This window comes from Bubalus kerabau, chromosome 21, assembly GCF_029407905.1.
Source record: "Bubalus kerabau isolate K-KA32 ecotype Philippines breed swamp buffalo chromosome 21, PCC_UOA_SB_1v2, whole genome shotgun sequence".
Lineage (NCBI taxonomy): Eukaryota > Metazoa > Chordata > Mammalia > Artiodactyla > Bovidae > Bubalus > Bubalus kerabau.
In genome coordinates, this window is record NC_073644.1 from 53,295,427 (window position 1) to 53,320,015 (window position 24,589).

The 24,589-nt window shown below is 47.0% G+C and overlaps 1 protein-coding gene across 2 annotated transcripts in view; it reads left to right on the forward strand.

Moving 5' to 3' along the window:
- Positions 1–24,589, forward strand: part of MAPK4 (mitogen-activated protein kinase 4) — a 169,287-nt gene that overhangs the window by 73,735 nt on the left and 70,963 nt on the right. Inside the window, exon 1 of one of the 2 annotated variants that reach the window (XM_055558879.1) lies at positions 10,414–10,540. The exons of the other annotated variant lie outside the window; for it this stretch is intronic. The gene's annotated coding sequence lies outside the window, so the exon portion shown is untranslated. Of the gene's footprint in view, positions 1–10,413; positions 10,541–24,589 lie in introns of those variants that run through there. 2 annotated transcript variants of the gene reach the window in all.

Below are 24,589 nucleotides of genomic sequence, written 5' to 3' on the forward strand. Positions count from 1 at the left end.
TACCTCGCCTGCCTGAGACCCCATGCTGGTTCCTAGCTGCACAGTCCTATGAAAGATTCCACGTGACACATCTGCTTTGCCCTATTTTCAGCAGCCTCCTAAAGATCTATTAATATCCACATCCATCAATTGCTTTTCTATGGGAATCTTTTGATATTTCTGAATCTCCTTAGAACTTTCCCAAATCTTAATTTTTTGGGCTTAAGGTGTATCTTCTGTCCTGCCCTTTGGCCCACTAGGGATTTCAGGAGTTGCTCTTTTTTTATTTTAGAGCCCATGCCAGAGCATCTTACGTCATCCATGTGCTTTTACATGTGTTTGTGGCCTCATAGTGATGCTCGGAGGATCTGTGTTTATAGAAGAGAAACACAGGGTCCAGGACTGCAGTCTCCCTGTTCCCATCACAGCCTCCTGGTTGCCTTAAATCCACTGCACGACCCCCCCTCCCCCACTTTAAAAACCACTAGAAACTAAAGCCTGCCTCCAAACAGTTGTTTCTTTGAACATCAATGGATAGAACATTAGCCTCGATCCTGATTACTGGTTTTTGTGACCTTCTAAGACATTTCCCATTTCTGGAGCTCACTTTACTGACTTCATAAAATGAAAAGTTAAGACCAGATTATTAAGGATCCTTCAGTCATAATAATGGTAATAGTAATACTAATGGTGAAAATTGTAGTAATAATAATATTAGCTAGTATTTATTGGGCACTTACCACGTGTCAAGCACTATGTGTCAGTATTTTACATTGTCTTGGGGAAATGCTGTGTTTTTCCTTTGTCCTTTCTCACAACACCTCTGACACCAGATTGTGTGGGCTTTTCTTCGACATTGACCAGTTCTGTGACACCAGCTGGGTGTCCTGCAATTCAGTTCTGACACTGTCTACCTAGAGTTAATATCAGATTCTACAGGTGAAGGGCTTGGTCCTGCAAGACTGTCTCCACTTCAGACACCAATCGCAAGTCCAGATTGTCACCTGTGCTTCTGACCAGTTGGCTGTCCATCAGAAGTTCCCATGACTGCCTACTTAGTTTCAGGTAATTCGCTAGGATGGCTCACAGAACCCAGGAAAACAGTTTATGTTCTAGGTTTCTGGTATATTACAAAGAATATTAAAGGATACATAGGTGAGGTCCAGAAGGGTCCTGAACACAGGAGCTTCTGTCTCTGTGGAGTTTGGGGTGTACCACCTTCCAATACTTGGATGCATTCTTATTCACCAACTTAGAAGCTTTCCAAACCAATATTTTAAGGATTTCTGGAGGCTTCACCACATAATCGATTATTAACTTCCAGCCCCTGTCTCCTCTCTGGAAAATGAGAAGTGGAGCTGAAAGTTCCAAGCTTCTTATCATGGCTTAGTCTTGCTGGTGATCAGCCTCCATCCAGGAGCCCACCAAGAGTCATCGCAATAGAACAAAAGATGCTCTTATCACTCAAGAAATTCCAAAGAATATAAGAGCTCTGTGTCAGGAAGCAAGATCAAAGACTAAATATTAGCAGGTACCAGATGCAGAGACACACACACACACACACACACACACACACACATATATATATATCCTTTTATTTCACACATGTTTTAGATTCTTTAATCCCCTCTACAAGCAACCAAGTAGGGCTCTTTCTGTGGCTCAGTCTTACAGATGTTGAAACTCAGACACAGTGACGTTAAGTAACTTGCTCAATACCACAGAGCCAGGAAATGGCAGAGCTAGGATTCAAACCACCCAGGATCACTGGCTCCAAAGCCCTCACTCTTCACCAGCTAAAGTAGAAGTCACTAAAGTAAAGCATACCAAGCTTTGGGTCAAACTGATCTGGTTTGAGGACTGACTCTGCCAGCTATCAGCTGTCTGATTCCAACATGGGCTATTCTGTACACCTGTTTTCCCATATGCATAAAATGGAAATAGTACCTGTAGTAGGTGTATCAGGTCTCTTGGGCTGCTATAACACAATACTCCAGACATTTATTTTCTCACAGTCTGGAAGCTAGAAGTCCGAGATCAAGGTGTCAGCAGCTCTGGTTTCTGCTGAGGCCTCTCCCCTTGGCTTGCAGGTGGCACTTCTCACTGTGTCCTCACATGGTCTTAGCTCCATATTCCTGCGTGTCTGTGTCCTAATCTCCTCTTCTAATAAGGGTACCAGTTGTATTGGTGTCCATTAGGGCCTACCTATATGATCTCATTTTACTTGATACAGTCACATTCTGTGATCCTGGCAGTTAGGGTTTCAACATGTGAATTTAGGAGGTACACAATCCAGCCCAAAACAGCCCCAAAGAGTTTTGTGCAGCGTCAAGGACATCGTGTTGGATAGAGTACCTGAGTTAAGCATTCAGTTAATGCCTGACCTTCTTCTCTCTCTGCCGGTTCTGACTCCACATCCATCTTTTTATCCCAGGGTAATGATGAGACTTGACGCTCTGTTGGCAGCATGCGAGTGAGCATTGGGTGGAATCTGCCTCTTTGGCAGCTATTTCTAGTTCAGTTCAGTTCAGTCTCTCAGTTGTGTCTCAGTTGAGACACCGTGAATTGCACCACGCCAGGCCTCCCTGTCCATCACCATCTCCCAGAGTTCACTCAAACTTATGTCCATCGAGTAGGTGATGCCATCCAGCCATCTCATCCTCTGTCGTCCCCTTCTCCTCCTGCCCCCAATCCCTCCCAGCATCAGGGTCTTTTTCAATGAGTCGACTCTTCACATGAGGTGGGCAAAGTACTGGAGTTTCAGCTTCAGCATCATTCCTTCCAAAGAACACCCACAGCTGATCTCCTTTAGAATGGACTAGTTGGATCTCCTTGCAGTCCAAGGATTCTCAAGAGTCTTCTCCAACACCACAGTTCAAAAGCATCAATTCTTCGGTGCTCAGCTTTCTTCACAGTTCAACTCTCACATCCATACACGACCACTTGAAAAACCATAGCCTTGACTAGACGGACCTTTGTAGGCAAAGTAATGTCTCTGCTTTTCAATATGCTATCTAGGTTGGTCATAACTTTTCTTCCAAGAAGTAAGCATCTTTTAATTTCATGGCTGCAGTCACCATCTTCAGTGATTTTGGAGCCCCAAAAAATAAAGTCTGACACTGTTTCCACTGTTTCCCCATCTATTTCCCATGAAGTGATGGGACCAGATGCCATGATCTTCGTTTTCTGAATGTTGAGCTTTAAGCCAACTTTTTCACTCTCCTCTTTCACTTTCATCAAGAGGCTTTTTAGTTCCTCTTCACTTTCTGCTATAAGGGTGATATCATCTGCATATCTGAGGTTATTGATATTTCTCCCGGAAATCTTGATTCCAGCTTGTGCTTCATCCAGCCCAGCATTTCTCATGATGTACTCTGCATGTAAGTTAAATAAGTAGGGTGCCAATATACAGACTTGACGTACTCCTTTTCCTATTTGGAACCAGTCTGTTGTTCCAGGTCCAGTTCTAGCTGTTTCTTGCTGACCTGCATACAGATTTCTCAAGAGGCAGGTCAGGTGGTCTGGTATTCCCATCTCTTTCAGAATTTTCCCCAGTTTATTGTGATACACGCAGTCAAAGGCTTTGGCATAGTCAGTAAAGCAGAAATAAGTGTTTTTCTGGAACTCTCTTGCTTTTTCGATGATCCAGTGGATGTTGTCAATTTGATCTCTGGTTCCTCTGCCTTTCTAAATCCATCTTGAACATTTGGAAGTTCACGGTTGACGTATTGCTGAAGCCTGGCTTGGAGAATTTTGAGCGTTACTTTACTAGCGTGTGAGATGAGTCCAGTTGTGCAACAGTTTGAACATGCTTTGTCATTGCCTTTCTTTGGGACTGGAATGAAAACTGACCTAACAACCTAGATGTTTTCAATTGCATATGCTAAAAGAACTGGCTTTGCAGTTTTCAAGGAAAAAAAGTTTCAAAGCTATTTCTAGAGTGGAAAAAAAAAAAAAAACTCTCCCTCATTTTAGATCACTTATGGCAGAGTTTACAGCCCTTGAATTAACACTGGAGGCCTTGAAGTCTTAGAAAAATATTATCATAAGTCACAAGCCTTCCAACTTGCATGACATACTTCATCCAAGGGTGGTAGCTGGCCTTTCATATGTGAATTTCTTCTTCTGCCTCTAGTAAGGCAGTGCCTCCCTCCTCTTGCCGCTGAATAACTGAGGCATTAACACTTCACATACAAATGGCAAGAGGAATCTTGGAGTTTCCCACTGCTGTACCCTGGCCCTTCCTGTGTTTGCTTGTGGCCTCCTTTTTCTCCTGGAAGCCTACCTTTCTGAAGTCACAGAAGGTAGGAGGTGGGCTGGCCAAGAGGAGGAGCCAGGAGAACAGAAACATTAATTTAGTGGTGCTGAGTTACTGAAGATGCGCTAGCATGGTGACATGGGCATGAAAGACATCCCTTCCATGCAGAATCTAAGAAGAAATGATACAAAGGACTTATCTACAAAACAGACTTAGAGAACGAACTTATGGTTGCAGGAGAGGGGGGACTGGGGGGGAACGATGGAGGGAAGGGATAGTTAGGGAGTTTGGGATGGACATGTACACACTGCTGCATTTAAAATTAATAACCAACAAGGACCTACTTACTGTATAGCATGAAGAACCCTGCTCAATGTTTACGTGGCAGCCTGGATGGGAGGGGTGTTTAAGGGAGAATGGATACATGTATATGTATGGCTGAGTCCCTTTGTTGTCCTCTGAAGTATCCCAGTGATGTATAAGCTATCAGATAAGCTATACACCAATATAAAATTTTAAAAAAATTTAAAATTTTTGAAATGCCTAATTGGTAGTCTCTATAATTAGCATTTCTGTTAAAAGTTTAATATGGTTTTTAAAAAAGAGATGTGGGAGCCTTTAGAGACAGACCAGATTCTTCCCTGGAAGGAAGAACCAAGAAGCAGCAACAGCAGCATCATTGAAAAATAGCAACTGCTGTTGATGGACTGAGAGCCTGTTATGCCAAGCATCAAGCAAAACTCTATAGGTGAGTTATCTCAGCCCTCAGAGTAGGTTTGATGATCCCCTTTCTTCAGACAAGGCACTGAGGCTTGGGGAGGCTAAACAACTCGCCCAAGGTGTCTTAGCTCCTAAGCAGCAGAGCCAGTGTCCAAAGCCAGAGGAGGGAACCTGCTTAGGGGCTCCCGGGGCACGGGCCGGGAACATCACGTGGGTGACCAGATGGATGGGGCAGAAGAGCTGCCTGTGAAGTCTCAAAGGAGCGCCTGGTGCCCAGAGCTGAAAATATCCAGGGAATGGAGAAAAACACAGCAAAAATACAGCTCAACTCTGCCTATGGGGAGAGTAAGCAAGCTGCCTTGAAGAAGCGAAAGTAAGGGCTGATGCCAAGCTTGATGACTGGAAAGGGAGTGAACCTGCAAAGCAGAAATTCTTACAGTTGAGCCAAATTAACTAAATTCCAAGACAGCAACTTGTCATCTGCCTTTTCTCAGTGTCTGTGGGAGATTGATTCCAGGACCCCAGCGGATACCAAAATCCCCTGGTGCTTAAGTCCTGTAGTCGGTTCTTGGTATCTATGGAGGCAGGACCTGTGGAGATGGAAAGGTGACTGTAGTTCACACACCAAAAGGACTTTATTTCCTGGTTGCTGATTTGAGTGATCTCTGAAAGTTTTGTGTTTTATTAAGAGAGGTTGGGAAGAATGGGAAAGAACTGTACTCTCAATGTCAAACCACCTTTCCTTTACCGATTTTTTTCTGGTTGTAAAATTATGGTTATTGCAGGAAATTAGTGTGAATAACACAGGAAATTATAAAGAGAAAAAATTTCAATGATATACTGCTTTCAGATAACAATCAAAAATTTTAAAGACTGCTTTTCCAATCTCTTTTCTATATAATTTTAAAACCAAAAAAAGGATCATACTTTGTAACCCTTTATCACTTAGCACTATAATGTTGTTCTTTAAATGTTGTTCTTTTTGAATGGAAGTTTTTCTCCCTAATGGGTGATGTACCATAATCTAATTAAGTCCTTTTGTTCGTTGAGAGTTTCTTGCCTTGATTAGCTCACCTGGTAGATGACCATTAGGGACCTCCCAATAGCAGGACAAGGTGTCTATTTTGGGAAATCAATGCTATTTATATACAATTTTCTCTAGTAATAATCTCTAATATCAACTAACAGAGGTCTGAACTAGTGGCAGTATCTGCTATTTTTAGCCACTTCACATTCTTTTGTCCTAATAGGAACAGTTTGAATGTGTCACAAACCTTTAATTCTGAAAGATGATTCATCTTGGGAAGTGTGGGCACAACCCAATGTTCTTTATATACATCCACTCACATATGTGATCTTTATATATGCTCAGTCACTTCAGTTGTGTCCAACTCTTTGCAACCCCATGGACTATAGCCTGCCAGGCTCCTCTGTCCATGGGAGTTTTCAGGCAAGAATACTGGAGTGGGTTGTCGTGCCCTCCTCCAGGGGATCTTCCCAACTCAGGGATTGAATCTGCGTCTCCTGAATCTCCTGCATTATAGGTGAATTCTTTACCCCGAGCCACTGGGTAAGCCTGCTCTTTATATATCAGATCAGATCAGCCGCTCTGTCGTGTCTGACTCTTTGCAACCCCATGAATCGCAGCACGCCAGCCTCCCTATCCATCACCAACTCCTGGAGTTCACTCAGATTCACGTCCATCGAGTCAGTGATGCCATCCAGCCATCTCATCCTCTGTTGTCCCCTTCTCCTCCTGCCCCCAATCCCTCCCAGCATCAGAGTCTTTTCCAATTAGTCATCTTTACATGAGGTGGCCAAAGTACTAGAGTTTCAGCTTTAGCATCATTCCTTCCAAAGAAATGCCAGGGCTGATCTCCTTCAGAATGGACTGGTTGGATCTCCTTGCAGTCCAAGGGAGTCTCACGAGTCTTCTCCAACACTACAGTTCAAAAGCATCAATTCTTCGGCACTCAGCCTTCTTCACAGTCCAACTCTCACATCCATACATGACCACAGGAAAAACCATAGCCTTGACTAGACGAACCTTTGTTGGCAAAGTAATGTCTCTGCTTTTGAATATGCTATCTAGGTTCGTCATAACATTCCTTATATACACATACATAAAAGCATAGGTGAAGTGGCAAAGACCACCATACTGGGAATAGAAAAGTTCCTATTACAATGAGATATGAGATGTTTTGAAGGAGACTGACAATCAAAGACATATTACAAAATGGACTTTTTGCCCTCTTGGGTTCCCATCAGCAGCATGGCTGTTCAGAAGCCATGCTTGGCCACTGCGGGGTCGGGGGGGGTCGCACCAAGGAAATTAGGGTTTATACTCCAGTCTCAAATTAGGAATTATCTTGGCCATAGGAACAGGAATTGTGACTGCTTCCAACCCTTCTACTGGCCTACATGCACACACACACCCTACACACGCCTGTGTGTTTGTAGCTGAGCAGCCAAGGGAGGAGAAGAGGGAACACCTTACAGATCTTACAGCAGATGGAGCTGGCTTCTATGAATATAGCTAGAAAAGGAGAAGATGAATGTTCAATAGCAAACAAAAATTATTTACAAATTCACAAATCTGTGTTGTTTTTTCGCTTTACTATTGCCCAAGATTATTATTTGTCAATTTCAGGAGAATAATCTGAGCTGCCACCTGAAAAAATGGTTGAATAAGTCTAGTTGGTGACACAAAATCAGCCTCTGTTCTTTGTCTTTTCACTAGTCACCAAGTGACCCTGGAGTCACTTTCTACAAATAATCACTTTCAAGTGTTCTTTCTCTGAAACATGGGACACCAAAAGTGGCCTGGCCGTGTTGTCAGGAGAAGTTGGTTTGAAGCTTACCCTGTCACTAAATCCCTCTGTAGGGTTTGGGCAAGTCTCCCTGTCTTCCCCCTGATTGCCTCATCTGTAAAAATAGAAAAGTCATATAGATTTTATCTTTTGTGTTTGAAGGTACTTTGGTGTTGCATAGATATTTGCATTGAACTTCTTTTAAAATGTATTTTAAATTTCTTTTAAGAATTATAACCCCCAGTCACATTCAAATATGTTGTGTATAGCACACTCAATGTGTTAATTTGATTGCTCACCTGAAAGTTTATTCTGCCATCTCTTTTTAACTTAAATATAATTTGAGATTGTCAGAGTGAACTATATTTTTTTTCCAAAAAGCTATTTACACAATTACTATAACTTATCTCTGTGAATCAGGATTTTTTTCAATAATATAAATTTAATAAAATTTAGACATAAACTGGACAAGTATTACATAAGAATCAGGTTCAATGTTCTCATTGTCTTTATAATGATTAGAATTTATACTGAAAATGTAATAAATTAAATAGCATAGTTCAGAGTCTGTCTTATAGATATTGTTAGAAGTTATTTAGAATGTTAGTGTTTTTCCATCATTAGTATTTGGTTTTCTGTGAGATCTTTTTTTTAAAAAATGCTCTGCAACATTACCTCTGAGAACCCCTCAGACTTGACATTCTGTGTAAATTACATTTTTATATGTAAAACAAAATGTATTTGTGGCCTTCCAAACATTATAGTATACACTAATGGCCTTAAACGGTTTTAGTGAAAGACAGGGGATTAAAATAACTAATTAAATTAAGTAAATGATAACCGTTATAAAGGAACTGTAAGCAGAATCATAATTAGTGAATTTGCTAATTATTTTCCCCACTGCTTGGCTGCTGTTTGGTTGTCAGCTGAAATGCATTATTGTGTTTTGGGGAAGAGGAAATTTACTTGGAGGTTGCAAAGACTAGCCTACGCACCAGTGCTAAAGAATTCCATCCCAGGGGACTTTAAGGAATAGATTTTGGACAACTGTTCAATTGATTATTCTAAATTAAATTACTAAATACTGACTCCAAATTTGGTTTAGAGAAACCTTGCTGGTATATGCATTCCGTCTTCCTTCCCTTATTTTATAAGTAGAGTCCAAGAAATTGCCTAAACTCAAGTAGGCAGGACTACTGGAAAGTTATTTTCAGGGGCAGCTTTGCCCTATAATATAAATTTGGTGAAGTATTAAATAGAACTCCTTTTTACGGCTGATATCCCTGGACAGAACGGATGCCCCTCATTTGATTATTATTGATGTTTTAAGGGGTTAAATGGTGCTGGGCATGAGATCTATCATGGCATATATGAACAGAGAATAGCATAGCCAGGAGCATCTCTTGTTCAAAGCTCCAATGCTCCTCTGTGATTAGCACCCTGCAGGGGGTGGTTGGTAACCAATCAGCCTCAGTCTTGACCCTTCAAAGTGAGACCAGATCAGCTACTGTGCCATCATTTTCTTGATGGCTTCGTATTGCATTGGGAAAGAGGTTTCTGCCCCTACCCTCCACCTTCCAAGTCTCCCCTTTGCCAGTGGTTCTCAAAGGCTGGTCTTGAGACCAGTAACATCAGCATCACCTGGGAACTTGCTAGAAAGGCAGCTTCTCCAGTCTCACCCCATCCCAGACCTCCTGACTGAGACACTCTGGGGTGGGGCCAGTCATCTGTATTTGAAGGATCCTTCCAACACATTCAAGTTTAAGCACTGCTGCTCTGGGTCATTGGAGAAGGCAATGGCACCCTACTCCAGTACTTTTGCCTGGAAAACCCCATGGACGGAGGAGCCTGGTAGGCTGTAGTCCATGGGGTCGCAAAGAGTCGGACACGACTGAGCGACTTCACTTTCACTTTTCACTTTCATGCATTGGAGAAGGAAATGGCAACCCACTCCAGTGTTCTTGCCTGGAGAATCCCAGGGATGGGGGAGCCTGGTGGGCTGCCGTCTGTGAGGTCGCACAGGGTCGGACACGACTGAAGCAACTTAGCAGCAGTAGCAGCTCTGGGTCATGGCTCACCCAGGCAGGGTGGCCATTCCAGGGTCAGGTCTGGGGATCTCTGTTGAGAAGTCCAACTGACCTGACAGGAAGCTTGGGCTTATGCCCGAAGTATTCATTTGGCTCTGGTTCCAGACAGTCCTCCTCTTGCTGACAGAAAATGGTATGGATGGGCTTGCTGAAGCAGCAGGAATGCACGTGGACACACGCGCATCTACCCTACAGCACTCTACAGTTTTCTGTAGCAGTGGAAAACTAGCTCCTCTTGGCCGTATGCTGATGTGAAACATATTTTCTTATCCTTATTTGCCATCTGTGTCTCTTCTTTGGTGAGATGTCTATTTAAATCCTTGGTCCATTTTTTAATCGGGCTATTTGTTTTCTTACTGTTGAGCTTTATGAGTTCTTTGAATATTTTAAATAACAGTCCTTTATCAGATATGTCTTCTGCAAATATTTTTTTTCCCAGCCTTGGGCTTATCTTCTCATTCTCTCGAGGCATCAGGAGCTTAAAAACTTCCCAGGTGGTTCTAATATGCTGCTGAGTTTGAGAATCAGTGGGTTAAATGTCAAGGTACCTGATGAAGGTGAGGAGAAGGATGGGGTGGGCAGTAAGGGAAAAGCCCAGTCACTGACAAGAGACCCTCGAAAGATGGTTCTCTAGGCAGCTCTCAAAGCCCTCTCTTCTTCTCAACATCTTGTCCCACAGAACCAAGGTAACTTTCCATCTTCAGAACATCCTTTCTGCTTTGCCCTGGTGACCATGAGGTTGACAGTAAGTGATGACTTCCAAGTCTTTCTCACTTTAATCTCTGCAAGCCATGGTTTTTTAAAAAAGTTCAAAAGGGATTCATAATGAAAAGCTACCACAATCTTTCCCATCTTTGACTGCAAACTTTCAAGCATTTCTTTCTTTAGTTGTTTTGTTGTTTGGTGTCATATCTTTTAAATAACGTACTTGACTTGCTCAGTTGTGGTTTTTCTGGTTTTGCTCATTTTTGTTGTTAGAAAAAAAGAACAAGACAGAACGGGAGTAATTTAGAGAGTGAAAATCTGCTTGTCTGCCTATGAAATAACCTGATATTGTTAGGGTAATATTTATTTTTTGGTGAATCCTTAATTCCTCTCTCACTAGAAAATAAGCATTGTGATACTTGACTTTGATAATAATTATCACTTTTTAAAGAGCTTATATTTTATCCTTTAACTTCCAGTCCTTATAGTCACTATAACTTTCTTTCTCTTTCCATTAGAGTTCAGCACTAGCTTTCAAGTTGGTTTGAGAATGTACTTATTTTCCTTCCCTCCTTCTTCCCTTCCACCTTCCAAATTTTATTTGCTACTGAATCTTTTCTTGTACATGTCAAATTTGATGATATTTACCTTTTGTTTGTGACATACACACCTATAGATTGATTCTAAAAATGGAAAACCAGTAGATGTCAAATTCATTTGCATTGTGGGTTTGTGAAAATAATGTCCCCTTCCCCAGTAACTCTCATCCTGTCGCTGATTCTCCACTGCAAGTGACAACCATGTTCCCAGAACTTGGGGTTTAAGAAGAGAGCGGGAAGGGGAGGGAGACCCCTGGGGTGATGTGGAAGGGTGTCCAGTGGTTTCCCGTGCAAACCTTCACAGAATTCCAGTTTCAGGAGTTACTTCCCACCTGCCTGTTACCCTCAGTCCGGGTGTTGGTGGAACTGGAGAGCACCTTCCTCTGTTGCCCCTGCCCTGCCCTCAATGTGCCTCCTGAGCAGAGACTTCCAAATTCCCACCCTTTCAGAAATGTGGTGAAATCTCTTGTCTTCTGGTTTTTATGCTCCTGTTGTCTCCACTTTTATGGGTTTATATTGATTCAAAGGGCTTCCCTGGTGGCTCAGTGGTAAAGAATCCACCTGCCAATGCAGGAAATGCGATTTTGATCCTTGGCTCAAAAAGATCCCCTGGAGAAGGGAATGGCAACCCACTCCAGTATCCTTGTTTGGGAAATCCCGTGGACAGAGGCTCCTGGGGAGCTACAGTCCATGGGGTTGCAAAAGAGTTGGACATGACTTAGTGGCTAGACAACAACAGTTGATTTAAAGACTCCCTTCCGAGCATTTTAATGCCATCTCAGTGGAAAGGGAGACATCAAATGCCCGCTTGGCCCACATCTAGAACAGCATCTGAGCTGCCGCCTCCTCTCTCTGCAGCTGCATCCCGGCAGGACTGAAGTACAAGAAGATTTGGAATTTCTGCTTTGGAAAGGAGACCTTGCTTAGATTACTGTTCATTTGGGTGGGTAGGGGGGAGGGAAGAGTGAAGGGAAAAACGGAATATGATAGTGTAAAATAATGTCCACATTCGGTTGCCTTGGTAACAGCCTCCCTCTGTAAATAACGCTTGGGAGGCGGAGGGAGAAGGGGAGAGCTGGTGTCAGCAGATTGATGGGGTTGACAGAAGGGAAGGGAATCACCAGATTGGAACCACTCAGAGGCTAAAATCGGCTAGATGACTGAGAACCGAGTAACACCTGTCGCTGATATCTGGAAGGCCCCAAACCTGTTCAGTCGTGTAAGCAAAAGACTCAGGAGCTGTTTGAACAGGGGCAAAAGGCAGCAGTGTTTTGGGGTGCCAATACTGCATCATTACCCCTCTCCTCAAAGAGGCTCCATGACCCTCTCTCCTCCTCTTTCTTGGCACCTGGGGAAATGACCTCTGTGGTGTCAGTTTACCATCCCCCAAATAGCCAAGGTGATGCCTAACCTTTCCTGACCAGGACACAGGTTTTCATTCCATGGTTAGCTTTAGGGCTTAAAGTATAGATCCCCTGGGAGAGGGAACCTGGTATCTTAGTTACGGAGAAGACTAGATGGCTAGACTCAAATCCTTCTGGAGGTGCTAACAGACAGGGGTCTGGGTGTTTGAAAAAAGCAGTAGACAGGACACAGCAGAGAAAGAAAAGGAACAGAAAGTGACCTTGGAATCATCCAGATAGATGTTTCCTCACCATTTGCCTGTGACTGGATGTTCCCCATCCTCTCATCCCACTCGTACCTGCCCCTCATCCTCTTTCCTAAACTCCCAGGTGGCTGTTCTGAGGGGATATTGATCAGAGTTGGAGTGCAGAATATGGGATGGGATGAGGACTGGCAGGGGAGAATGCTCTAGGTGGAAGATGGGGCAGCAGGAGAGAGCAGTGTTCATCAAGGGGATGGCTGGGAAAGAGTGCAGAGAGCAAAGACAGAAGGCCAAGGAGCCTTCTGCCACACATTTCAAGCTACGGGATTAAAGATGAGGGGTGAATGCTGACAAGCCATCCAAAATGACCCTAGAACTTGGCAGAGCACCACAGGCTCTCCAATGTGGCAGACTAGCCTGCGGCTGCAAGAAGGATGGGCTTGTGAGAGTCTGTGTAGGATCTTGCTGCTGGGTGATTATTAGACACTATATATAGCCACCTGATACTCGCAACAGGAGCTAGGCACCTTTCTTAGGGTTTCCTACCATGAACCCATTAATGTGATTGCTGTCCCTGGTCACAAAAGGAAAGGGAAGCAAGAGAAAGACAGTCCCTTGTCAAGGGGCACATAGCAAGTTAGTGGCAATTTTGTGGTGTCACTTTCCACAGTGGCTCCATAGGCTGTTTACTGGGACAGCTCTTAGCACTCAGTGCCCTGGGGCATTTAATTCACTCAACAGCATCAGTTCAGTTCAGTTGCTCAGTTGTGTCAAAGCAGAGACATTACTTTGCCAACAAAGATCTGTCTAGTCAAAGCTTTGAGTTTTCCAGCAGTCATGTATGGATGGGAGAGTTGGACTATAAAGAAAGCTGAGCGCCAAAGAATTGATGCTTTTGAACTGTGGTCCTGGAGAAGACTCTTGAGAGTCCCTCGGACTGCAAGGAGATCCAACCAGTCCATCCTAAAGGAAATTGGTTCTGAATATTCATTGGAAGGACTGATGCTGAAGCTGAAACTCCAATACTTTGGCCACCTGATGCGAAGAGCTGACTTATTTGAAAAGACCCTGATGCTGAGAAAGATTGAGGGCAAGAGGAGAAGGGGATGACAGAGGATGAGATGGTTGGATGGCATCACCAACTCAATGGACATGAGTTTGAGTGAGCTCTGGAGTTGGTGATGGACAAGGAAGCCTGGTGTGCTGCAGTCTATGGGGTCGAATAGCCTCATGGTAAGGGCGTGGGGTCTGGAGGTGGACTGTTGGGGGTTTGAAGTCCTGCCCTGCCACTTCCCAGCTGGGTAAGCTTGGGCAAGTTCCTTCGCCAGGTTGTGCCTTGGGTTCCCATTTGTAAGATGGAGTCAATGCTGATACGTTCCTGGGAACATCCTTGTGAATTTTAAATGAGATGGGGTACATCGCTGTCAGTCATCATTTAGTGTGGGGAGGTGAATAATATTTATGGGGATTATTGCTGCAGCCGTCTTTTATGTGGTATTTACTTTTCACACTGCCTTCAGGGCTACTGCTTTTAACTCTCACAAAAGCCCTGTGAGATATAATATGGAAGGTGTTAATATTCCCGTTAGTAGATGTGGAAACTGAGGCTCAAGGTCACGTCTTCTGTGAGTGGCAGAAGTCGGACGTGAACCCAGAGTTCTTTCATAAGCCAGAGGCTCGCCACTCCACTGTGCCTGATGGGCACCTTCTCCAGGGGAGACGCTGACTCCTCCAGGCAGTCCCCCAAAATCCACGGGAAGCTTTGCATAAAAAGAAATGGGACATCACAGGAGTACATCTCCCTTGGCTGTTTCCTGAGAGTCAGGTGATGTTGTTTGGTTCTTCACCTGCATCTTCTGCACTTGGGGCCCACCTAGAGCTGGTCAGTCAGAGTAGGTGGCTTCTGGGAAAAGGAGATGGAGCCTGAGCACCTCAGCAAATCCCCCCGCCCCTCTCAGAGCACCCAAGCATAGTCAAGGAGGACCAGAGAGTCAGCGGCGTTCACCAGGACTCTCAGAGGGCCTGCGATGGCCACTGTCCCCAGGACATCCAGCCCAGAGCCCTCCCATCTCCACTCCACCAGCTGGAGAGCCTCTGCTCACTCCTCAGGTCTCAGCTTAGATGTCTCTTCTTCAGAGAATCTGCCATTTTTCATCAAAGTCTCCTTGTCGTCCCCCACCATCACCTCCTGTACTTTCCCATCACACACTCATCACAATTGTAGTCATGCATAGGCTCTATTTATGCCAGTATCTGTGTCATACCTGCCTCTCCACCCGCAGACTGTAAGTTCCTTGGGGCCAGGGATTGTGTCTGCTTAATTTACCCTGGGTCCCTCCCCACCCACTGTCCGGTACAAAATGATGCAATAAATATTCCATGGAAGTATTAAATGTTTAAAAATACACACAAATGCTTTGGACAATGGAAAGTTGCTTTGCAAATGTGTTTTCATCTTCATTTTACTGCTGTCTGTGGGGCCACCACACAAGGAGAGAACAGTCTGCGGCAGCTGAGGCTCCCAGATAAATCAGGCAGGACAGTTCGTAGGAAGTCCCTGCTATTTGGCATGTCTGCTTCTGAAGAAGGAAAGTAGACAAGTGAGCCGGAGGAGGGAGTCTTGGTAAACAACCCGAATTTAGCATCCTGAGTTTGTCAGTGTGATGATCTATAAGTTGGGAGAAGGAAAAAAACGAACACCTAAGGGAATGGCTTGCAGTCGCTGTCTGGGTTTATTTTTGCTTGAGCTGGTCTGTTCCTACCATGCCGATGATGCCCAAAAGCAGTTACTAAGAATCAGCCAGCAAGAGCCCTTCTCTGGTCCCAGCTTCTTTCAGCTCCGCCGGACTCTCTGCAACACTCCCGCTAAATCAACTATCTGCCTTCATACTTCCGATCAGCTCCCACCGGACCTCACTGTCCCTCACACCTTGGTGGGTGCTGTCCCAGCGCAGTCTGTAAGCCCAGACTGATCTTCAGAGCTCACTGTTCAGCCGCCCCCTTGTTCCCCATGAACATCCTACTGTTGTCCAGAGAGCCGACTAGGCTTCCACCAGCACGCCGCCCCTCCAGGCAAGGCGCCGTTATGAATCACTTCCCCAAGTGCCCCTTCCGAACAGTTTCCACTCTCAAGTCCCTAGCTCTGTTGCCACCCATCTCTTCATCTGTTCATCAAATTTTTATTGAGCACCTACTACGTATCAGAAACTGTACACGATTGGGGATATAAGGATTAACCAGCCACCGTACTCTTGCTCTCGGAACATCCAGAATTGGAAAGGATGACCCACAGGGAGGTGCAGCCCCGTGAGATGACGCCTTGGGTGTAGGCATTGTGCACCACCATCCTGGAGAAGGGAGAGCTTACTCTGAGGACGGCAGGGTTGACATTTGGTAGCACTGCTCCAAGGACCCTAAGAGGACAGGATCACTGACATCAGGCTGTGTGTACTGGGAAAATGGCAAGTCAGAAAATGGCAAGTCAGGGCCTATTGCCCTAGTCTGTGTGTCGTGGGGCTGCGGTTTGGGGAGTGGTTGGACGTGAGGCAGGAAAATAGATCAGGTCCATTGTGGGGGCTGTGGAAGAAGCTTGAGTTTCAATCTCTGAACAGTGGGGAGCTATTGAAAATCTTTTATAAAGCAGGAGAATGAAATGATCAGATGCATTTCAGAGATCACTGAAAGAAGAAAGGAAGATGGATTGGAGAGGATGCAGGAAGGTGGTGGAGAGAGCATTTGGAGGCTATTTAGGCTTCATTCATTCATTCACTCTAATCCTGCTCATGGAAGAAGCCACAGTGCTACAGTGCTCTCAGCTGCAGGGAAGCCAATGTGAATGGTTCTCGCGCCTTGCTGTTACAGTGGGGTGAAAGCTAGAGGTGGTCCGATGCAGGCTCTGGACGTGTCAGGATATCCAGGACCTAAGCTGAGGTTGTGTGGCTGAAAAAAAGGGGACAAGTGGCAATATTTCCAAGAAAAAGTCTTATCTTCCCCACATCACCACCTCTCCCATGTTCTTTCCGCTCACAGCCCACACCAGCTTCCCTGGGAGGTCATCCCACTGGAGACCCGGCAGGGAGTGGGAAGAGAAAGGCAAGTCCAGGCTCAGAAAACACCCTGAGCATAGGCACAGGGGGTGGGAGGGCTCTGAGATTTTTCCAGGCCTTCGTCCCAGTCGCCTTTTCTGACAACCCAAAAGAAACCAGAGCCTCTTTGGAGCCTGTAGGCGTGGGGTAGAAGCCGACAGCCCATTCCTGTCTGCAGTTGTGTTGAAGAGCGATGGAACAGATTGATCCATGGGTCAAAGAGACAACGATCAAAGTCAGTGTTTGGTTTGCTTTTTGCTTTATTTCAAAGAAACGCTCACCTTAATCATATAAAATTGAACAAAGGGATATGAGTGGACCGTGGGTCCCGGGCCCTCTGCCTCATTCCGGTTGGTCAAGACTCTTGCACCCTGACTCTTGTTCCTGATGGAGCCCCTTGGCTCCATCCTGACAAAACCCACCCCCCTGTCCTCTCCAGACTTCCTGGGGCCCCGCCTCGTGGGCACAGGCACTACGTCCCAAGACTCTCTAGCCACCCACACTTGGGATCCTAATTTGCAGTTTGGGTGGTTAAAACAGATTCTAAACCAAAAACAAGTCATATTGTTGCTCGAAAAAAGAAAATGATTTTGTCATTGGTAATATAAAGTCTTACTCTAACAGCAAACTTCTTCCCACCTAGAAGGTTCTCACTGATGGTAGGGGTTGCTCCCACCACCCTCAGTGAGTAGGGGTGTCAGTCCTCTGTATCTGTAGGTTCCGCATCTGCAGATTGAAACAGCTGCAGGTCAAAACTGCTTGAAAAAAATTTCCAGAAAGTTTCAAAAAGCAAAACTTGAATTTGTCATGCTCCAGCACCTTGTAACGTAGCAATTTTTACTATATTAGTGCTAAGTCGCTCAGGCGTGTCTGAGTCTATGCAACCCTATGGACAATAGCCTGCCAGGCTCCTCTGTCCATGGGATTCTCCAGGCAAGAATCCTCTCCTCCAGGGAATCTTCCCAACCCAGGGATCAAACCAGCGTCTCTTATATCTCCGAGCATTGGCAGGCAGGTTCTTTACCACTAGCGCCACCTGGGAAGCCCTTATTATATTAGGGATTGTACATAGTCTCCAGATTTGAAGTATATGGGAGGGTGTGTGCAGGTTATTTGCGGATACTGTGCCATTCTATATAAGGCACTTGAGCACCCTTAGATTTTGGTATCCACAGGACTTCCTGGACCACAGACTCTGGGGGATGATGGTCATCTCTCTCTGCTTACTCCAAGTGAGAGGTGACCAGTGCTGGAGAGGACAGCTCCTTCCAGCCCACCCTTCTAGAAGGTGTTCTGGAAGGCAGCTCTGTCTATGATGCACACCAGTCAACTGCCTTACCTACCACTTTGAGTCCCAGTTTGCTCTGGCCTCAAAGCACTGATAGGTATTGAGGGCAACATCTACCCAGTAGCATTCCTCCCAAGATGTGGCTTGGAGACTGGATCTGCCTTTAAGCCTGGGAGTGGCTGGGCACTTCCCAGGCAGCTCCCTGCCATACCCTTGCCTTTTCTCTTGTTCCCTGCGCTGGAGAACTCCAGCATGACAAGGACACAGAGCCTGATTTGTGCTGGTGCTCAGAATCATTAAATCCTGAGGTTGGTGCATCTGGAACCTGTAGAGAAAGGGTGGGGTAAAGGAACGCTTCCCTGCATCCCTGCTCTGCCCAGGCACTCACGCCTCCTTGGCCCAGCTGCCAGCCTGATCCGGGTTTCCAGCTAACAATGCCCAGCAGGTAAAAAAAAAATCCAGTCCCTGCCCAGGACTCCCTGTACCTGTGAGAGGCATGGAATTGGTGGCCGCAGCGCGATTATGTCTATATTGTGTTGGTCATGCTGCTGACCTTCTCGAGGTTCCAGCACTTTCTGCAGTGAGGACTTTTAACGATCTGTCTGTCTAAGGCTCCCGGGCAGTGAGGACTGTCTGGGTGCCAAGTGCTCACAACCGCCCAGCAACTCAATTAGGAGGCAGAAGTGGTGCCTGGGGATGAGGTGGGGCGGGGGTCCCTCTTTCTTCCCTTACCCCTCCTTCTCTCTCTCCTCACTTCTCCTCCCAGGTCTCCTCTTCCACCTTGTTCCTCCTCTTCAGCCCTGCTCGGAGGAACTGGGCCAGCTTGGGCCCCCACCTTGCCTCTATTCAGGATTCTGAATGCCCACTGTCTCACTGGTACCTTGAGGCTTAAGACCATGCACATCCCTGTGTTTCCTTCATGGCCTTGGTTTCACATGAACAAACAGAGGGGGCTTTTGCTCCTGGCCTATGGGGGCTTAGCTCTCCCCAGTCCAAAATGGACTTGGAGCCTTCCTGATGCCACAGATACTGGCTCTGTCCCTCCAGGGTCCCTGCGGCACCGTGCTGGGCACCAGCCCTGGGCATCCTCAGTGGGGACAGCGACCAAGTCACCATTCCCCCTTCCTTCTTCCTCCCCCAGCCCGGCCTGGCTCCCAGCGCTGCTGTCGGTGAGGGGAGAGGATTCCAGTCTGGAAGGCGGACAGCTGCTGCCACGCGGTCCATATGCGATGCTTTTCCCCGTTGCTGAATAATTACTTAATGACTTGAGGAGGCGGGGCTGCTCCTTCCCAGCCCGCCAGGCCTGGCCACATGCTGCTCTCTGGCAGCCTGGTCAGGACGCCGTTCCTCTTTGATGGAGGCTGTCCTGGCCATTTGCATGGTGGTCCTGGGGCCCAAGAAACCACTGGAAGTGCCTGCACCCCAAACTGACAGCCTGGGGCACCCTACAAAGCCTGGTTCCTGCCTCTCTGAGTGACCTGAAGATTCATTTCCTTTTTCTGGGTCCCAGTCTCCTCATCTGGCAAAGTGAAAGTGTCAGTTGCTCTTTTGTGACCCCATGAACTGTAACCCTGTAACCCACCAGGCTCCTCTGTCCATGGGATTCCCCAGGCAAGAAATACTGGAGTGGGTTGTCATTTCCTCCTCCAGGGGATCTTCCCGACCCAAGGATCGAACCCAGGGCTCCCGCTCTACAGGCAGATTCTTTGCTGGCTAAGCCACCTGGCAAGGCTGAGGGCAATTAGTGTGAGCTGAACTGGCAGTGTTCTGACACCCAGGATGGACACCTTTCTCCAAATGAAATTGAAACCAGCTAAGAACACACGTGCCAGCTGGAAAACCCAGTATCACCATCTGGGCTCTTGTTCTTTGCCTCATTTATCTTAAGAACCCCAGGGTGGGAGAGGGGCAGTTGTGGGGGCGTGGCGGGTGGTCCCCTGCCCACCTCCCTGCTTCCTCTTGCTCTCTTGCTTCCATCGCTTTTTTCCCCAGTCTTCCTCCACTTCCTTCCCAGGCAGTGGAACCGTTCTTCTCCAGGGAGTTCTCATAATTGAAAGGCTGATCACTTCCTTCCCTCCTGCTTCCTTGTCCAGTAGGTTTTAATGACCTTGACCATCAAACATAAGAGGGCTATTTGTATATAGAATCTCTCACAGGCTTGCAGGGCCTCATTGTTTCTAAGAGGCCAGTGACACTTGCTGGTATATCTTCTGCTAGAGCGAGGAGGAAAATGAAAAAGCAAGCACCCATCAGCACGTTTCCCTTCCAGTGGGTCATGTTCCTACAATGTGATCTCTGTGGCATGAGATTCTGAGTCTTGGAGTCTCATAGCCTTTCAGTGAAGGAGGTGTTCACAGGGAGAGTTGAGGAGAGGGCGATGGACGCTTGGAGGTCCCTGAGAGCAGGTGGCCTCACCGTGATGGGCCAGGTTAGCCCCTGGTATTAAGAAGCAGAGGCATCACTTTGCGGACAAAGGTCCATCTAGTCAAAGCTATGGTTTTTCCAGTGGTCATGTATGGATGTGAGAGCTGGACTATAAGGAAAGCTGAGCACCGAAGAATTCATGCTTTTGAACTGTGGTGCTGGAGAAGATTCTTGAGAGTCCCTTGGACTGCAAGGAGATCCAACCAGTCAATCCTATAGGAACTCAGTCCTGAATATTCATTGGAAGAACTGATGCTGAAGCTGAAGCTCCAATTCTTTGGCCACTTGATGCAAAGAGCCAACTCATTGAAAACGACCCTGATGCTGGGAAAGATTGAAGGCAGGAAGAGAAGGGGATGACAGAGGATGAGTTGGTGGGATGGCATCACCAATTAATGGACATGAGTTTGAGCCAGCTCTGGCAGATGCTTAAGGCCAGGGAGGCCTTGGTGTGCTGCAGTCCATGGGGTCGCAAAGAACTGAACATGACTGAGTGACTAAACTGAACTGTCTTAGTCTGTTTGGGCTCCTACAACAAAGTACCATAGACTGAGTAGCTTATCAATACCTGAGGTTTGTTTCTTGTGATCTGGAGGTGGGGAAGTTTGGTTTTTCCCATTTCCTGGAGAGCACCCAGGCAGTGAGAAGACTTGAACCCAGGCCTCCCGGCTCCCAGCCCGCAGCTTTCCTCCTCGGCTGTGACAGCGCCGTGTGGGCCGGCGATCGTTGCTGTCATCTGAGCTGTCGGGATGCCAGCTCTTCTGTCACTTGTGGACAGCAGGATGCAATCACCAGGAGAGAGAACACTCTTTCTGCTCTACGAATGATTTCTTTGTACCTTTGAGCGCAACCCCTGGAAATGATTAGCCTCCGTGGGAATAGTAGGGGGTAGCCCGTGGCACGTCCACAGGACAGTGGGCCAGGTGCCTGGGTGGGAAGCAGGCCAGTGAAAGGAAGTCAAGAGCTCAATGAAGTTTATTAAAGGGACTGTACTGCACGCAGGATTCAAATCAGGAAAAAACTTGTGAAATTCTTGCATCTGGGTGGCATCTCTCATGAGGAGGAAAGAAGTGAGTATCACAAATATGAATTTGTTAATGATACTCTGGACCATAGGGCTTCTCAGAATCCATTTGTTCTGCCCTGTGTGGTGCTTAGTTGCTCAGTCATGTCCAACTCTTTGCAACCCCATGAACGGTAGCCTGCCAGGTTCCTCTGTCCATGGGAATTCTCCAGGCAGGAATACTGGAGAAGGTTGCCATACCCTCTTCCAGGGGATCTTCCGAACCCAGGGATCAAACCCAGGTGCTCCTGCATTGCAGGAGGATTCTTGACCATCTGAACCCCAGAGAAGCCCAAGAATACTGGCATGGGTAGCATATCCCTTCTCTGGGGGATCTTCCCGACCCAGGAATCAAACCAGGATCTCCTGCATTGCAGGCAGATTGTTCTGCCCAAATATTATTTATTATTAAGTAAGTTAATAATTAGGCATTGGGGCCAGAGTGATGCACATGGGCCACTGCCTCTCCAAGCTTCCAATCAAACACTGAAGACAAGGGATTAAAGCTCAGACTAAAAGAGAGAAAGTAGTATGAGAGGGGAGAACACAGCCTGACAGATAAGCTAGTCTGGAGAGGGAACAAAGCATCAGGGAAGGCTTCCTGGATGAAGAGGCATTTAAGCTTAGACCCAGAGGAGAAGTAAGAATTAGCCAGAGGAAGAGAGGAAACGGCATGCATGGAGGCCTAGAGGCAAGAGAGAAGATGACGTATTCAATGGATGGCCGGTGAGTGGACTCGAGGAAGCTATGAGGTCAGAGGCTGAGACCGTTAGATGGGATGCCAGTTTCCATGGTGATTTAAAGGAGCAAGGCTTCTCCTCCAAGGAAGTGGGGAGACTAAAGAAACAAAAGTGAGCCCTCAAATGTGAGAGGGATGGCGGTGGGAGCTTCATGGCAGGAGCCCCCATAGGAGATGACAGAATGCACTAGGGTTGTAACCAAGCCTGGATCAGGAAGTGGGGTCAACCCCATCTAGTGTGTGATCTTGAGCAAGTCAGTTCACTTCTCTCAACACAGAAGGGAGGGGAGGGGACAGGTGCCTGCCCTGCACAAATCACTGGTGCCATGTTTATTCACATCGAGAATAATTATGCCTTCCCCGCCATGTGCCATGGAGCCTCAAACATTGTTGACCGTGTGTGATGGTGCCCAGCACATAGTAGGCCCTCAATAAACACCAGCAAGTCAGACTGCGTGCCTGGGGAACACGGTGGGGGCTTGATCCCAGTGAGGGCAGGAGCTCAGAGAGAGCCTGCCTGTCCACGCAGATAGGCTCTGCCCTGAGCACCAGCTGTGGGCCGTCGACAGGGCCTCTCAGAATGCTGATGGAGAAGGGTTCTCATCTTCCTGGCTCATCAGGAAAGAGGGGTGATCACTGGTTATCAGCATCTGCTGTGGGTGCAAAAATGAGTTGATAGTAGTACACATAACGCAAGTTGCCATTTCTGATCTAAAGGCAAGATAACTTAATGCTGTATCCTTTAGCTACAAACCAGGGATCTTTCAGCATCCTTGCCATCTGCTGACCCTACAGGGGAGTAAGTGGCTCCCTGTATGGGCCCCAGCGTTTGGCAGGAAAAATCAGATCTGAACAACGAACTCCTCCAGGGACCACGATGGATCATGAAATCTGGGCTCAGAGAGAGTAGTCCCGGAATTCAGGAAGGCACAGTGGCCCGTGGGCACCGTACAGTGGGTGCTGGTGTGAGTGTGGGAGAAATGAAAGAGGCAGGCTCTGCTTTGGAGAGGCTGAGACCCTGGCTGGGATCTCTGCCCTTTAGAACACAGTCCAAACAAAGCAAGCCCCAAAGGGCTCACCTTATTTAGCCACTGAAGTCAGAGCTGTCCTGATTTAGATTTTGAAAGAGGCCAACATCTTCTGAGATCCCAGGTTTTGTTCCTTAGGAAAAAAAAAAATACGAGAAGTTTTTCCTTTGCGTCGATAAAGGTCAAATGGAGGAGTTGTGTCAAATCAGAAGGATTTCAGTGCTGGCACACACACACAGCCTCACACACTTGTGATCTAAAAGTCACACTCGCAGCCTCGAGCCTGGGCAGGTGGAGCTCCTGCCCCCATGCTGTTCCCGTGGTGACCAGCACCCACTCCCCACCACTCGAGGACCCAGACTGCCCGCCCCCAGCTCTGCACCGATGTGGGCTTTGGAGCTCCAATGAGGTCGCTGGAATTTCTCACTGAGCTATTTCAGTATTGTTGGGAGGCTTGGGAAGCCTTTGTTCTCCCTGGCTGGTTACGTAATTTTCAAGAGAAAAGGCAGAGGAAAGACTGAACTGAATGCTTTCAGAGTCTGCTTCTGGGGGAGGTGGTAACCCCAGAATTTGATGTCCCCTCTGCTCCTTTTATCCTTCCAGCCCCTCTGGAGCTCTCCTCCCTTCCCCTCTCAAGGAGATGATGATAAAACAGGTTCCCCTCCTGTTTCTTACACTTGGCATCCCCACTGGCATGTTCTGGAGGAAGCTGTAAATGGGAAACCAGCCAGGGCCGGTGGCATCACTGCCTCGCGGGGACGTGAAGGTGTTTGCACATCTCAGGGGAGGACGCTCACTGGGGCCTGGCCTGGGGACCAGGCCTGTCAGTGGCTCCCCGCTTGGGATATACGTGTATTTTAGGCCAAGCAATGCTTTGGGCCTGGGGCTGGTGGCTGAAGTGCTGGCTGGTGTGTGAAGGGGTATCCAAAGACCTTGGCTGGAGTGGTCCTGGGAGTGAGAGAAGCTTGGGGCGTAGGACCTGCAGCCTGAGTTGGCATCATGGGTGTCGACCCTGGGGAGAGCCAGCTGCCCCTGCACGTGGGTTCCCACAAATAGAAAGGGCTTCCGGGCTCAGACACCTTTCTACCCATGAACGCCCCCCAGCCTGTTCACCTCCTGGGTTGAGGGAGTGGTACTTCAAGAGTCAAAAGACCAGGAGGAGTTGTTCCCCTTGATTCCTGGGCGCCCCACGGCTGCC